At 39.2% G+C, this 13,794-nt stretch overlaps 1 protein-coding gene across 3 annotated transcripts in view; it reads left to right on the top strand.

Annotated features, from left to right (window-relative positions):
• Positions 1 to 13,794, top strand: part of LOC105253960 (serine-rich adhesin for platelets) — a 164,007-nt gene that overhangs the window by 53,062 nt on the left and 97,151 nt on the right. For all 3 annotated transcript variants that reach the window (XM_011262347.2, XM_011262350.3, XM_025412579.1), the window contains one exon: positions 5,951 to 6,090. The gene's annotated coding sequence lies outside the window, so the exon portion shown is untranslated. The remainder of the gene's footprint in view (positions 1 to 5,950; positions 6,091 to 13,794) is intronic.

Here is a 13,794-nt window from a genome sequence, read left to right as displayed (position 1 = left end):
GGTCGTTCGTTGAACGTCATGGAAGCGTGTATGATATCGCCGTGTCGGCTCGATTCGCGCGGCGTCAACGCTCTCGAAAAACGACCGCCTCTTAAATTCTTTTGTTTTGTTATTTTTAAATCGTCGCGTTTCAATCTAGCAGTGCAACGGTATTTAACGCGGGCGCTAAATCTTCACGTTTTTACAAACATCTAAGTATCTTCCCTCAACATCTGATATGACGATATCGAGAAAATGAAGGGATCATTTTTATGTGAATTAAATTTAGATAATAAATTATTGCAATTTATTTTTGAATAAACGTGAGAAATAATTTTCCGCTCGTAGAATATATATTTGTAAAAATGTGTATTTTAAATTCATTATAAATTTTGACACATTATTAATTATATTCGAGTGAACGAATAATTTCCGTTTTTGTTTTGAAAACTCGAAAAGAGTCTCTTTTATTTCACTCAATCAAACAATCATATTTATTTAAACCGTTCACATTTTATTTTATCTAATTGATAATTAGCACTGTTTGTGTTATGATTTGCATACATCCGTTCAGCGTTTATTTACATACAATGTGTCAGATAAACTTTTTTAATTTTGAAATCGCGCCGATAAAGAGTTTATGCTAAGCCAGCTGAAGTCGAGCCGCGATTCTCGTTTTGCTTCAATGAATTGTATAGCGATAAAGCCGATATTAATGGCTCTATTTTTTATTAAATGCAGAAAGGATTTCATTGATACATGTGCAAATATACAAATATGTATCAATATATATATAAATTAGTATTTCTCAATATTTTCATATATTTTCGCAGCTATTAATCCTTCGAGAGATGCATTTTTCGTTGTTCTTTCAAAATTGATTATCTAAAATCTAAAAGTAAAATTTTAAAAGATGACAAATAAATTCAGGATTTATTTTTTGTCAATACTATTTGTACAGAAATGAACGAGGCACAATAGAACGTTCTCCATTTATTGTGGTTTTTATTTTTCTAATGTAAAGATTATATATCCGATAAGAATGAGAGACAACACAAACTTCTTTAATGAACTCTTTTATTTCTAACTGATGTCGATTGATTTACACTTTTTTCCTTAGTTGTTTGTCCGTTAAATTTCCTCTCATACACAATCATATTCGGTATATTCAGAAGCCATCTCGATATATATATACAGACAGGTCAATTGACCTATACGACAGAAGAGACTCGTCGCAAACGGGAATCACGTCGCGCGAGTCTTGAATCAATAGCAGGTCGACGCGCGCGGGCGGGATTGCATATGTGTATTCGTAAATGTGCGCGCGCGTGTGTGCGTGTGTCATATGTATATATGTTTGCCGGTGGTGACACCGGCTGAAGTTATCGGCCGACGATAACGATGACCGATTATCTTTCGTCACTTTATCGTGGTTGTTATTTACGAAGGCGTGTTATTACGGTCAGCCTGCGGCTCGCGCCTCTTCCTCTTATATCATAAACCATCCTTTATGTCTCGCGCTTTCGACATTTTCTCCGCTATCTACATTTGTTCAAATATTTTTCAGCGTCTCCTGGATTCACGTTGCTTGTTTTTCTGAGAGACTTTCGTCTGGAGTTAAAATAACCGATTGATTTATTATTTATTTATATTGTCTCGCACATTGATTCGGGCTCTTTATTTATTTCGCTAAAATCTCACGTTGTTTAAATGCTATAAAATATAGCTGTTATTTTAATTATGTACAGTTTGTAGACGAGATAAAAATTGGATCGCGTGTCGGGAAGTCGGTCGGTTCTATCGAATGCATAATGCAGAGCTCACCTCGCGCGTTCCTACGATCGTCTCATCTGCCGATTCCCATCGGGACACAGGCGTGCGATCGTACAATTCGCGTACTATCGGCCAACTTTCGCGCTCTGTGTTTAGAAGCGGTTAGGTGTATATTTAGCGACATTTGTGGAGCGGATGCTGGCGTTGGCTCAACGCCAGCCGACAACGCCCGGCTTCGGAGATTACACAGCAGCCGGCGCTCTTTTCTCTTCATCGTCCGTCCATCGCATTTTTTTTTTCGCGTTGCTGCAACCGACCGCGTTGAATCCAGTCTCTCCTCTGTCGCGCCTTCTCTCTCCCTCGCTCGTGCTCTCGAAACAATCGGATTTCGAACGGGAAAATACGTCCGCTGCTGGCGGATTTTTGCGTCTCGCGCTTGGTGATTATCAGCATGCACTTGTATTATTGTTTACGCGTTCTACTATAACGGTTACATGATAATTATACGCTCCCACTGTTATTACGCGTGTGTCTCAAATTTGCGATTGTTTTATTTATTTATACACGTCAAAACTTGCTATTCATTCGTGTCATTGATACTTATATATATCTGCGTCTCGATAATTTAATTCGAGAAAAGTCATTTGTAGCACGATTCTAAATTCGACAGTTGTATTATTGTTGAAATTTGAATCATTAAATTTGCGTACCATCTTTTATTATTAATACATTTTAATGTATTTCGCGTTCGATTAATTTAATACGATAATAGAGCGGCATTAACGCGATTTAATTGTACGGCACGATCATTGAGTTTTTTTTGCCGGACAAGGAGATTGATCTCAACCGGCCGCCATTCGTCACGTAATCTGGACGCGATCTCGTCAAATCGATTTCCGATGTCGAGCGACGAGCCTCACTTTCACCATCCGTCATTTCCGTTAGAATCGCCGCGGACTCATCTGAACCACAATGGAATGCATTACTACTCGTCGCGATCGTCTGTCGCGACCTTGAACTTCTTGAAGATTACGAGGTCGCTGACCCGGTTGCGTGAATCGCTAGACAATCGACTGCCTCGCTTCGCTCGTTGCATCTCGAACGAATACATTCCGATTCGTCTATATGTCAGAATAAAAGCGATTTCGATTCGCGAATAGCGATCCGGAGTATTATTTACGATGTTATTAAAAAGTCATTATAAAAATCGAGACAATAGAAAGGCTTTTTTTTATTATATATATATATATATATATATATATATATATATATATTGTACATAAATACTTTAATTTAACGACGATTTTTGAACGCATGCTACATGTAAGCTGTCCCCGTTCGCTATTGTTGGAATGTTCGAATTGATTATTGCACTGCACGTTGTTACGCATCGTTATATCTCTGATAGTTGTACGCGATTCAGATTTGACATGCGCCGATGGACGCATTCGCGTTGCCGTCAAGCCGTCCGACATTTCCACCAATTTGGTCGATGCGGTAATCAAACCGATGCATTTTGTTTGCAATATCTCCGGGGCGTGTCGTGTAAACCGCGAATCAACGATTGCATTATCCATCAGTTTTCTGCACCGGACGCGCGATTCCATTTCCATCGAATCCTTACTTAACATTACACGCGATACATGCCATCTCGCTTCACGTATTTAGCTCGATATATTATTATAGATTACATTACTTTATACGAGATCTGATTTGCTTTCAGTGATTCAGTTTGTGCGTTTTCTCCAGACGTGATACCGCGTTAAAAGCAGTCGAGTCGGGTGCGAGCGCTTCGATTATTATCCGATCCGAGTTGCAGGCAACGTAATTCGCGTAATTTGCATTCGTCGGGCGGCGTGGCCCTTTCGCAGATTTCGCGGAGGAGCGGATCGAGGAGGAGGCAGTGCGGCCCCCGCCTTTCTCATAACCTCGATCGTAAATAACCGTCCGTAAAACCCCGTCCTAGTTTCACGGCGCTGAAACGATATCGGTGCAGCGGCGTGCTCGGCTTTCCTTTCCGTGCTCGGAGCGAGAAAGAGACAAGAGGAGAAAGACCTGCGATTACTCGAAGCATCCGGCTTTATCGCGATCATTTAGTTCTTCGATATTCAGTGATCTCGAAAGTAATATTTTGTACCCTTCTCTCTTTCTTGTAAATATTTATTCGATATCCAACAAAATTTGCATTAGAAAATATACTGACGACGTTTTATATCTGCTGTGTATATCAAATTTATTGCGTCAACTGATTATCTTTATATGAATATGTGTTGACTTATTTTATATTAAAATTTTCTTTTAATTGTAGCTATCATTAACCTAACGCTGTGGTTTTTTTGCCTCTTTTCCTCTTTTCAATTTGATTGTTATCTTACAACCACTTTTATATTTTTATATTATCAAATTTATTCTTTAATTTTGCCTTTTTTTTACAAGTTAAAGATGCGAAAGACTGATTCCGATTCGACGAGATGTCATTCGACGAGATATTCATTTCCGCGCGATTGTACGGCGTCACGTCGTTTTCCGCCTTTCCGCGACTTAAATCCAATCGCGTAAGAGAAGGCAAGCGGGTAGATTCCGCATGAATAATTGAGCGTTTGCTGGCGTGAATGAAATCGAGGCGTGGCCGCCCCCGCTGGCCGGCCGGCCGACTACGATCGCGAGAATGGAGCCCGCAATATAAACTAGCTACTACCATCCGAGGGAGCAAGAGGGAGAGAGACGCGAAGAGTAATTCGCAACTTTGTTCTAAAACTGCGAGTCGACAGACTTGCGAGCGAAATTTGCGCGGGACGAATAATCAAGAAACGCGTAAAGTATATTATGCAAAATATGCGATATATTGTACATCGTGCGCTTTAATTAATTTGCTTCGTGGCGGCAAATGTACTTTTGTGAAATTAATAGAAATGCTATATGATTGACAAAGCTTCGATTCTCTTCTCCCCTAGTGAGAGTTATCTGATAGTAATCTTTATTATTAATATCTTTGTTATAATAATAGGGGCACATTTAAATTTGATTTTGATTGAGAAACGCATTGTGTATTCATGTGTGTAAATATATATATATAGTGTATGTAAAAAGCACCTGGCATTGTTTCATATATTCCGAGCATGTCCAGGCACTTTTATTCCGCCATTCTCGCTGTTCATTTTCTACGCTTATGAATTTCGAACGCGGTGGATCACGGTAACTGGGTGAAAACGGGAGGAGGGGAAGGGAGGTAGAGCGCGAAGCAGACGTAGAGAGACCGGGAGAAAAAGGAGAAAATAAAGGGAAAAAAATCGGAAAGGGGATCGCGTGTTGGCCGGCCATTAAGTTTCTTCTTGCTCGGCTCTCCGCGCCACATATTAACACCGGGATTTTCACTTATATTAGCCCCTTATCGCTTTATACTCTCCTTCCCTTCCAGCAGGAAGGGGGGAAACGACGAATCTCTCCTGCGTTGGACTCGTCCAATTCTTTTTGTTCCGCGGTTGTTTGCGATGTAAATTCGTAATAAATCGATCGTCCGTTGCTGGTTCGGATGTGATCAACGACCGTATCTCTTTGTAAATATTTTTCAAATTTCTTAATTTCTTCGATAATACAAAAAAAAGTGCGCCGCGATTTGCATTAATTTCGCTGTTAATTCATATCAGCGACATTGCGAATAATTAAAATATTTTGAAAATTAACGATAACAGTACAAGCTAATTGTTTAAAGGTAAAAAAAATTATAGATAATAAAAAATTATAATGACTAAACAGCTTTTAGTTAGCAATAATATACATTTGCATAAAAAAATATAATAAAATTTTCTGGGAAATTCTAAAGTTATGAATTTATAAAATTGTTATTGAAATTTTATATATAAGAAAGTATAATGTTGCGATCTCATAATTATATAAATTGTCATTTAGAAATTATTTTCTCCTTTTTTGTTACGCACTTCTGAATTAATTCCTTACATGTTTTTTCGTAATTTTTATGCGTATATTTTCGTCGTTATCGCGAAAAACAAACGAGAATTTGACCGACCAATTGATGTTTCGAGAGGACGGGAATCTTTTTCGTCTTCTAATATTTCCGTTTGGCAAAGTTTGTCTTGGCTCGGAGTATCGCGATAAAGATAACTGTCGTTAATACACGAATTACGCGATCGTGGGATGTGAACTCTTTTCTAAAAGTATACGTTTTCTTTATTTCCAGCTTGGCGGAGTCCTACCTCAAAGTAATCAAGAGTCAAGGAAAGCCAGAATTGACCTGGTAATAACCGGAACGATCTTTCACATCACGTCACCCGGAGAATAGAAGGATCTCGAGGATAAGGATCGAATGGGAATTTACATGTGAGTAAACAAATGCGATTACATAAATGCCGATAAACAATAGAAAAAACGTATCAATATTCAAATAAGACCGCATCAGCTAATATAAGCAATTGTGTACGATTATACTGTCTATTGAATATGCTCGTACTTTAATACGTAATTTAATTTTTTCTTCTCGCATAAATATTAACGTGTTTTCTGCCACGTTTTTTATTTCGACATCTAGTTTTAGCGACAACCGGGAGTTTCGCGTTTAACTTGACGGATTAGCTCCGGTTATACGCGCATCAGCTTATTTGCATAACTCTGTCCGCTGCGTCGCGTTTTACTGACACACGACGATTAATTTCCGCTTAGCGACGTTAATGTGGCCGGAACGTTAATTCGTCCCGTCTAGGTTTCATACGATATTTGCTGCTCGTGCCCGTATCATGCGTTCGAGTTTGAACCGTGTTAAAAAAATCCAAGCTCGCAACAGCTTGACGCAATTACGCTTGTCTCGCGCCAATGACCTTGTTACTGATTGAATGCGATCGGAAACGGCTCCATGACTGCGCGAACGGCATGATTTGCACTTTGCGCAATCGTTTAACACACTTTCGTGCAGGCTCCATTGATAATTTGCTCTCTCGCGCGATTAGTATGCCGCAATGCGCAAGTCGGCTCAATTCAGCATCATGTTGGAACATAAAGCAAAAGTATGAAAAGTATGATCATTGCTATTCGTGATTTTTATGCTAGTTTAGAAGATGTGTGATTGAAGAAAAGTGTCATTGTAAAAAAAACTGAAAAGAATTGAAAAAGGATCATTTAAAAAAAAATTCATTTTGTTCAAGTTAAATAGTAAGCATTGTGTGGATTGTTTCTGCAGTGAATATATTCAATTCTACTTTCAATCGTGTTGAACATTCCGACTTAAAAATATCTTTGAAAGATTCTAAACATTTCTTAGAATCTAGATATCAAAATAAGATTACATATATATTTAAATGTACTTACTTATATTTCATTTAATCAAATTATAATCATAATTATATATTAATAATGAAATATAAATAAATACATTTATAATTATACATTATCTATTTAATTAAAAAATGTAAGGTTTCATATATTTATTTTTTCATAAAAATATTTAATATTAGAAATTTATACATTTCTCACGTAAATATTGTTATCATAAGAAGAAATTTTAATTTGAAGCTATCGCATTGTTATGATTCGTCAGTTATTAATGACAATCACATGATATTATATGGATTGTAAGGTAGACCACTTGTGGGTTAATTTCTTGCCCCCGATTGTGGATGGCTTAAACTGTATTTAATTCGCGTTGAACTTTGAATGTCACGCGAATGAAAGTGGAAAGTAAATACAGCGCGGTTACGTGGGTGTATATGCGATATACTTGATGCGGGCGCATTGTGTACACGAGCGGTTTTCGCAAATAAACGAACAAAAGGTACTCCTTTTCTTCCCTACCCTCCGCGCGCTACGATTTTTTTTCGCGGAATCTACGCGTGAACTTGAGAGCAATTCTTTTACGTCGATTTATTTGCGCACGCGCAAGGAAGGACGCGTGAGTTTTTGCTACGGTGATCATTCAACGCGACGTGAGATAACTAGGTGCGACGAAGCCCGGAAAACCTTACTGAATTATTCATTAGAGAAACATTTTTGTAAACGCGTTGTAACATTACATTGGAATTCAAAATCGAAACATTAATCTTTCGGAATGCACATCGTTCTTTCAGTCCATTAATGCCAATTAATGCTTATTAGCGTCGCTTATTAACGTCACGTAACGTCGCAATTCCGTTTGTCGTTCTCGTGCGTCGCGCTATCATGCATAATCGATACTCGGACGAATTAATCACGAGGTTTAATGGCCGATTATTAATAATAACAGCCTCGATCTGATCGAAATTAAATGAAACTCATTAGAAACTCATTGTGCGTTTCGTGCGTAATATTTATAACGTGCGGTCGGCAATCGTTCGAGTGAATTCCAGATATCGGAGAGAGATGGGGAGAACGATGGGGAGAAGGAGCGCGCACGCATGGTGGTTGTGCACGCGAGAGAAGTCGGGACCGAGAATAAATAAATAACAAATCCATATATCTTTCAGTTACGTGCGAGAACCGCGCTATGCATCGTGCCGCGAAGCAATGTATCCACAACGGTTGCACTGGGCGAGCGATGAAAAGAGGGTGGGAAGGGGGGAAGGAGAGAGAGAGAGAGGTACGATTTGCGAGCTAGCACCGGCACATTGAATTTAAATTATCCTGCATCTCTCGGATACACGAGCATTAAAAAGGACATGTTAGGTGCTGCAACATACACGGACACATGTTTCAACTTTAATTTGCTGCCGCATCTTACCATTTGCTTTGTAGCTGCGTTTATTCGGTTTTAGATTCGAGACAAAAGCAAAATCCAAGAACAATAAATAAATGTGAATGTGAAATTGAAGATATAAGATTAAAGAGGTAAATCGTATCGCCAGAAGAAAAAATCTTAGGGAAGGCTGTCTCTCATATGCTTAATCTGGAAATTATTTTTTTAATAATTCGAAAGCATATACAGAAAAAAATAAATATATTCTTTTTGAATATTAATTTTCTTATAAATATTGTATTTACGATTTTTCACATTATCTAGTAAATACTATTGGGATACTTTAGGATTGCTGCTATTTGCTGCACCTATTGACAATTATTTTTTTCCCTCGAAAAAATAACATTCCATAAGTTCGAGTGAGCATTTAGAATAGCTATTCCCTCACTGTCTAATTCCGAGTGTTTTGAGAGACGGCCAAAAAATTTATAGTGCCTCGAGGAGGAATTCGTGTCTGCTCAGCTTCGTGAAAAGACTCTTCGGCCATTGAGAGGCCTTTCGGAACATTCGCCGGACCGACGACCGTTTTCGAATCGAGTACGTCTCCCGGTCTTTTCAATGTGTTTGTTTCTAACAAAAAAACGCGCTGTGCCGCCGTCAAACTTGCTCGTCCCCGACGCGCAACACCTGTTGAATCATTAACCCGTCTGCGAGCTTAACGAGGACGCAGGTAAGTCGGTGAATGACACGGTCGTGCGGTACACGTTTACGACCTGTCCGTCTAATTGCCATGCATTCGCTTTTAAACGCGTTGCGACAAACGGTCGTCGGCTTCGTTTGTACGAGTGCTGCAGTTATAACGGAAACGCGCTATTGCTGCAATGACTGTTAGTCGAATCTAATCATAATAAATGACAAGATTTTGTAAAACTCTGAAACTTTCCACAAACACCTTTAGTAGAAAATGGCTTTTAAATTCACTTTCTCGATAAATAATCTTTCGAAGTTACAAATATTTGTTTCAAAAATGATTACTCGAAATTTTCTTCAACGCGTGGTACGTTTATCATAAAAGAGTCCTTAAAACATTTATTATTTCCTCTCATAAAATCGATACGTTTGCTGGGCCATAAAGATACTAATTCCGACCCTTGTGGAAAATCGTGGTTATCCTTTTCGTATTCTTTCTAACCCTCTTTCTAGTAAGCTTTCTCGACCCTTCTCGATTTCCTTTTAACAGTTCTCGGGACAGTTGCAAAGTTTCGGTAAATGTTAGGATAAAACGGTAGGAAGAACATTACGGAACGCCGAATAAAGTGTTGATTCGTCACTTGTACAGAAGTACGAGTTTAAATCAGCCGTCGATATCTTCGCTAACGCTATCTCATCGTTTTATTTGTCTTATTCATCTTGTCTTTCGAGTCTGCGCGAGTTATCTGGCTCCTTATCTTGCCTCATCAATTTGTCTAACGTTAACGAAGAAAGTTGGACGTTTACTTCGACTTTTACTTCTCATCGCGTCTGCTATCGCAATTTTGTGTATTTCTTTTTATTCTCTTATATTTTTCGTTAAGATTCCGGATAATGAAAAAAAAATAATTATCGAGTCGGCCACTTTTAGAACATTATTAATAATCGACATGCAGGATATATATTATTTTATTTTCACGCACTGTTGATCTCCCGATATTATATCGAATCACGATAGGATAATAATCGATAATTCTATATCCGGGAATTTGTGGGACAAGTCTATTAGTCGCAAATTACCTTACATGCATGTCGATAATGACATAACGAGATGAATAGTGCCGGTTTATCTCGAAGATATTCAGCCGATAAGTGCGAAATAACAAGAAAGGGTTTCGCGTAAACGACTCTATTATACTTGCCGATGCGTTTGCTTCGCTGCGGCGCGATAAATCGTATCGCGTTCGATCGCGTTTGCGCGCTTCGTCCTACTTTGCCCCTCGTTAAAAGGTTCACCGTCCCTCTTCCTCTCTCCCTCCGCTTCTCTTTTACCTCGTACCTTGTCCGTTTGCCTTTTGAGCATCGTCCGGTGATTTAAATGGCATGGAGGTGGATCTGGACGCGCATTACGCTTGTCGCAATAGTAATTGCTGAACGCGTTTTATAAAGGACCAACCAACCCCCTCCTCCCCCTCTCGTCGCTTCCCCGTTCTTCCTTCTATTTCGCTCGTTCTCCGTTGTCTCTTTTTCGCTTTTCACGGTTGGCGTATGTTGGCGAAGGCGAGTCAGAGAAGGAGAGAGGGAGAGATGAGAGAAAAAGAGAATGGGACGTGCTGCTCGACGTTGTTCTCGACGCTGCTCATTATACGATACGAGGGTTTGTTTGCCGTGCATTCTCGTTCTGCTCGCGCACATGTACAATGCGCCGCAATAACACCGGTCCAAAAGTCAGTTCTATTCCACAGAAATAGATGGAACTCGCCGGTCCGGGTCTCACTTATTAAGTTCTGCGGATTTAAACGAAAATGTAATATACATATATCTATTTACGTATCTTTCGGCGTATTATTCAGAGCCGCGTCCAGACTGAACAAACAAGAGTGCGAGCGATCGCAAATAAATATCACATAATGAACGAGAGATATTAAAAATAATTTTTCATAAAATTATTAATTAAATATTTCTTTGCTTCGTTATCGATGTTCCTTCGTGATTGTTTTCGTTCGCTTGACGCGGATTCCGATTTTGCATCACGCAATTGCGCGTAAGATTGTATTTATATTTCAATCTTTCTTTTTTAAACACTGTCCATGTTTTGAGACAAGACATTCATTTTTCTGACTCATCCTTTACTATACCTGAGACTATTTGCTGTTATCTTATATCTGTGTAAAGAGAGAATTCTCTTTGTACGTTTACGTGTTAGAAAGTTCGAAATTCTTGTAGGGGTAAACGGTCATCACCGGGCGATAGCCAACGAGAGGAAGGGGAGATGTGCGTGCGTTCGTGCGTGCGTGTATGCGTGTGCGTCTCCCGCGTGTGCGATGCGTCATTCCGGTTGAAACGTACCACGCGGAGGAGATGCACGCGTGGGGTGAATGCACTCGCATGCAGCATGCGTGCGGGAGAGAAAGAGAGAAAGAGAGAGAAGCCATATCGACTGCGACGGGGAAGGTGAATGAAATGGGAGGGAAAGAGAGAGAGGAAAACAAACGGGATAGAAGGGGCTGGGATGAGAGAGCGAGAGAGTCGGAGAAATTGTAAAAGACGAGCGGCCATCGATCCGAACTGCACTCCCTGGCGCATCCGAAACGGAGAAGCGTTTGGTCGTTTGAACACCCTCTTCACCCTCTTCATAGTCGACTGAACATTTCCGACCCGAGTTTATCTTGTCTCCTCAGTTTCGGCCTGATTGATAACGTGAATGAAGTGTAAACCAAACTTGACAATTATACTTTTTATTACTCGATAGACGTGGGATATCGAATATCGAATGCTCGAAATCGTTTGAAAAATTAATTGTCAACACGAATAAAAAGTATTCTTTTATGAAATTCTTAGAGTTAAGAATTTCATAACAAGTCAGCCTCCAATTATTTGAAATTTATTCAGTTATGTGTGTTTAATATGTAAAATTTATACATTAGTTTATTATTGTTTGTACATTGTTTGATAAAATATGCTGAGAGATATATCGTTAATGCACAGAAAACACTGTAATGTGTATAGAGCTTGTCTTGTAATTTATGGCGTAGTTACCCAACTGCCGATCGAGTTTACAATTGTCGGGACTGCTATTGATTAGAACTTCGGACTCTCGTGGGAGAGAATACCGCGCTTTAAGTTTACCTTGATACTATTCATAGTTATTAGAGAATGGCGCTGATTGGAATTTAGAAGTAATTAGCCAATAGGGACGCGAAATCAAGGATGTCATTTCCACCAGCGATTCAGAATAACCGCACCTGGCATTTTCTATACTATTTTGCCACTATTACATCCATAATGGTCGATTAGAATTAAACGATATATCTGCTGTACTCGTAATTTTCTTCATAAATGTCACAAAAAATTGATCATTAAGAAATTCAAGATGTGTATCAATATTATTATGCAATATTATTATAATGTCAATCGATGAGTGAGAAATCAAGGTCAAAATGTGATGCGTAAAGTAATTAGAATTCAGCAATTATACGGAGAATTAACTGTTGTTTGTTGACGATCAAGAATTAGGAAAGTTCTAATGAGCGGAAATGAGAACGTAAGCGAGATTTTAGCATAAAAAAAAAACAGTTTATACTTCGATCCAATCTACCGGCTATTATGTTATTATTCGGAGCGTAATAAGGAGGACGAGATATAAAATGGAATAGAATGGAATACGGTTTGTTTGCTCCTGGTTATGAATATTTATCGCGGAAACTTTTACTTTCCTCAAAGTCGCGCGGCGGATTCACATCGGTACGAAAATGAAATTATAAACACGCATTGTCTCACGTGCAAATGAAAGTATCGCACGCAGCACATACAGTTCCAAGTATCGCGCATGATAGGATAAAGCGTAAACGGATTCGACGGTGCACGGTACTATGATTAACGATAACAGCTGCGTTTACCGATGGTGGGAACACGGAATACACTTTTTGCATTTATTCGTGACCGCGCGGTGAGCCCGGCGTTTTATTTATTTCGCGAGATACACAGCGTCTGGTTTCTCTCTCGTCGTTGTGTAGGTCCATCCGCTAAGCTCGTTGAATCGAATTGAAAAAGTTCCGATATATTTTCCAGTTTTGTTGAAAGGGAAATATTGAGATACACCGCGTACATTCGGGGCGCGTCTCGTCGCGTCGCGCGGAATAAATCGTCGCGCGATCGAATATATTTCTTGTCGAATCTCTCCGCGGACGGTTAAATGTGTAAAACGGTGATAAGCCGCGCATTTGTTCCAGTTAATTTGCGCCTCGCCTACAGATCTGCGAATAATGTTATTTTCAAGCCCATATTATTCGAGGATCCCGCTTAGAAATGTTATGAAAAATATTACATTTTGAAAACAAAGTTTCTCTAAACAAATATCATTTTAATTTGCATTAGTAACATCCAACCAGCATCAGACAAATTTTGGTACAAATTTATTAATCTTTTTTTGAAATTTCGGATATCATTATGTGTTATATATTATCCTTAACGTCGCATCGAAAGCAATCGACTCAATTATTTTACGGATTTTTGTACATGTCAATTCCCGGTATTTGAACTTTGCACGCTAATTAAATCCGATGCTTGATCACTGCCCGGCGGGTACTTGGAGGTCCGTGAGCTTTGAGCTCGTAAAGTCCATGAACTGTCGAACGCGAACCAATTACCTTAACTAATTAGCCATTCGGGCTTCGGGAGCCTTAGACTTCGCT

The sequence above is a fragment of the Camponotus floridanus genome, unplaced genomic scaffold, assembly GCF_003227725.1.
Source record: "Camponotus floridanus strain SB8 unplaced genomic scaffold, Cflo_v7.5 scaffold53, whole genome shotgun sequence".
NCBI lineage: Eukaryota > Metazoa > Arthropoda > Insecta > Hymenoptera > Formicidae > Camponotus > Camponotus floridanus.
The sequence above is the reverse complement of the archived record's forward strand: the minus strand, read 5'-3'. Positions and strand labels throughout refer to the sequence as shown.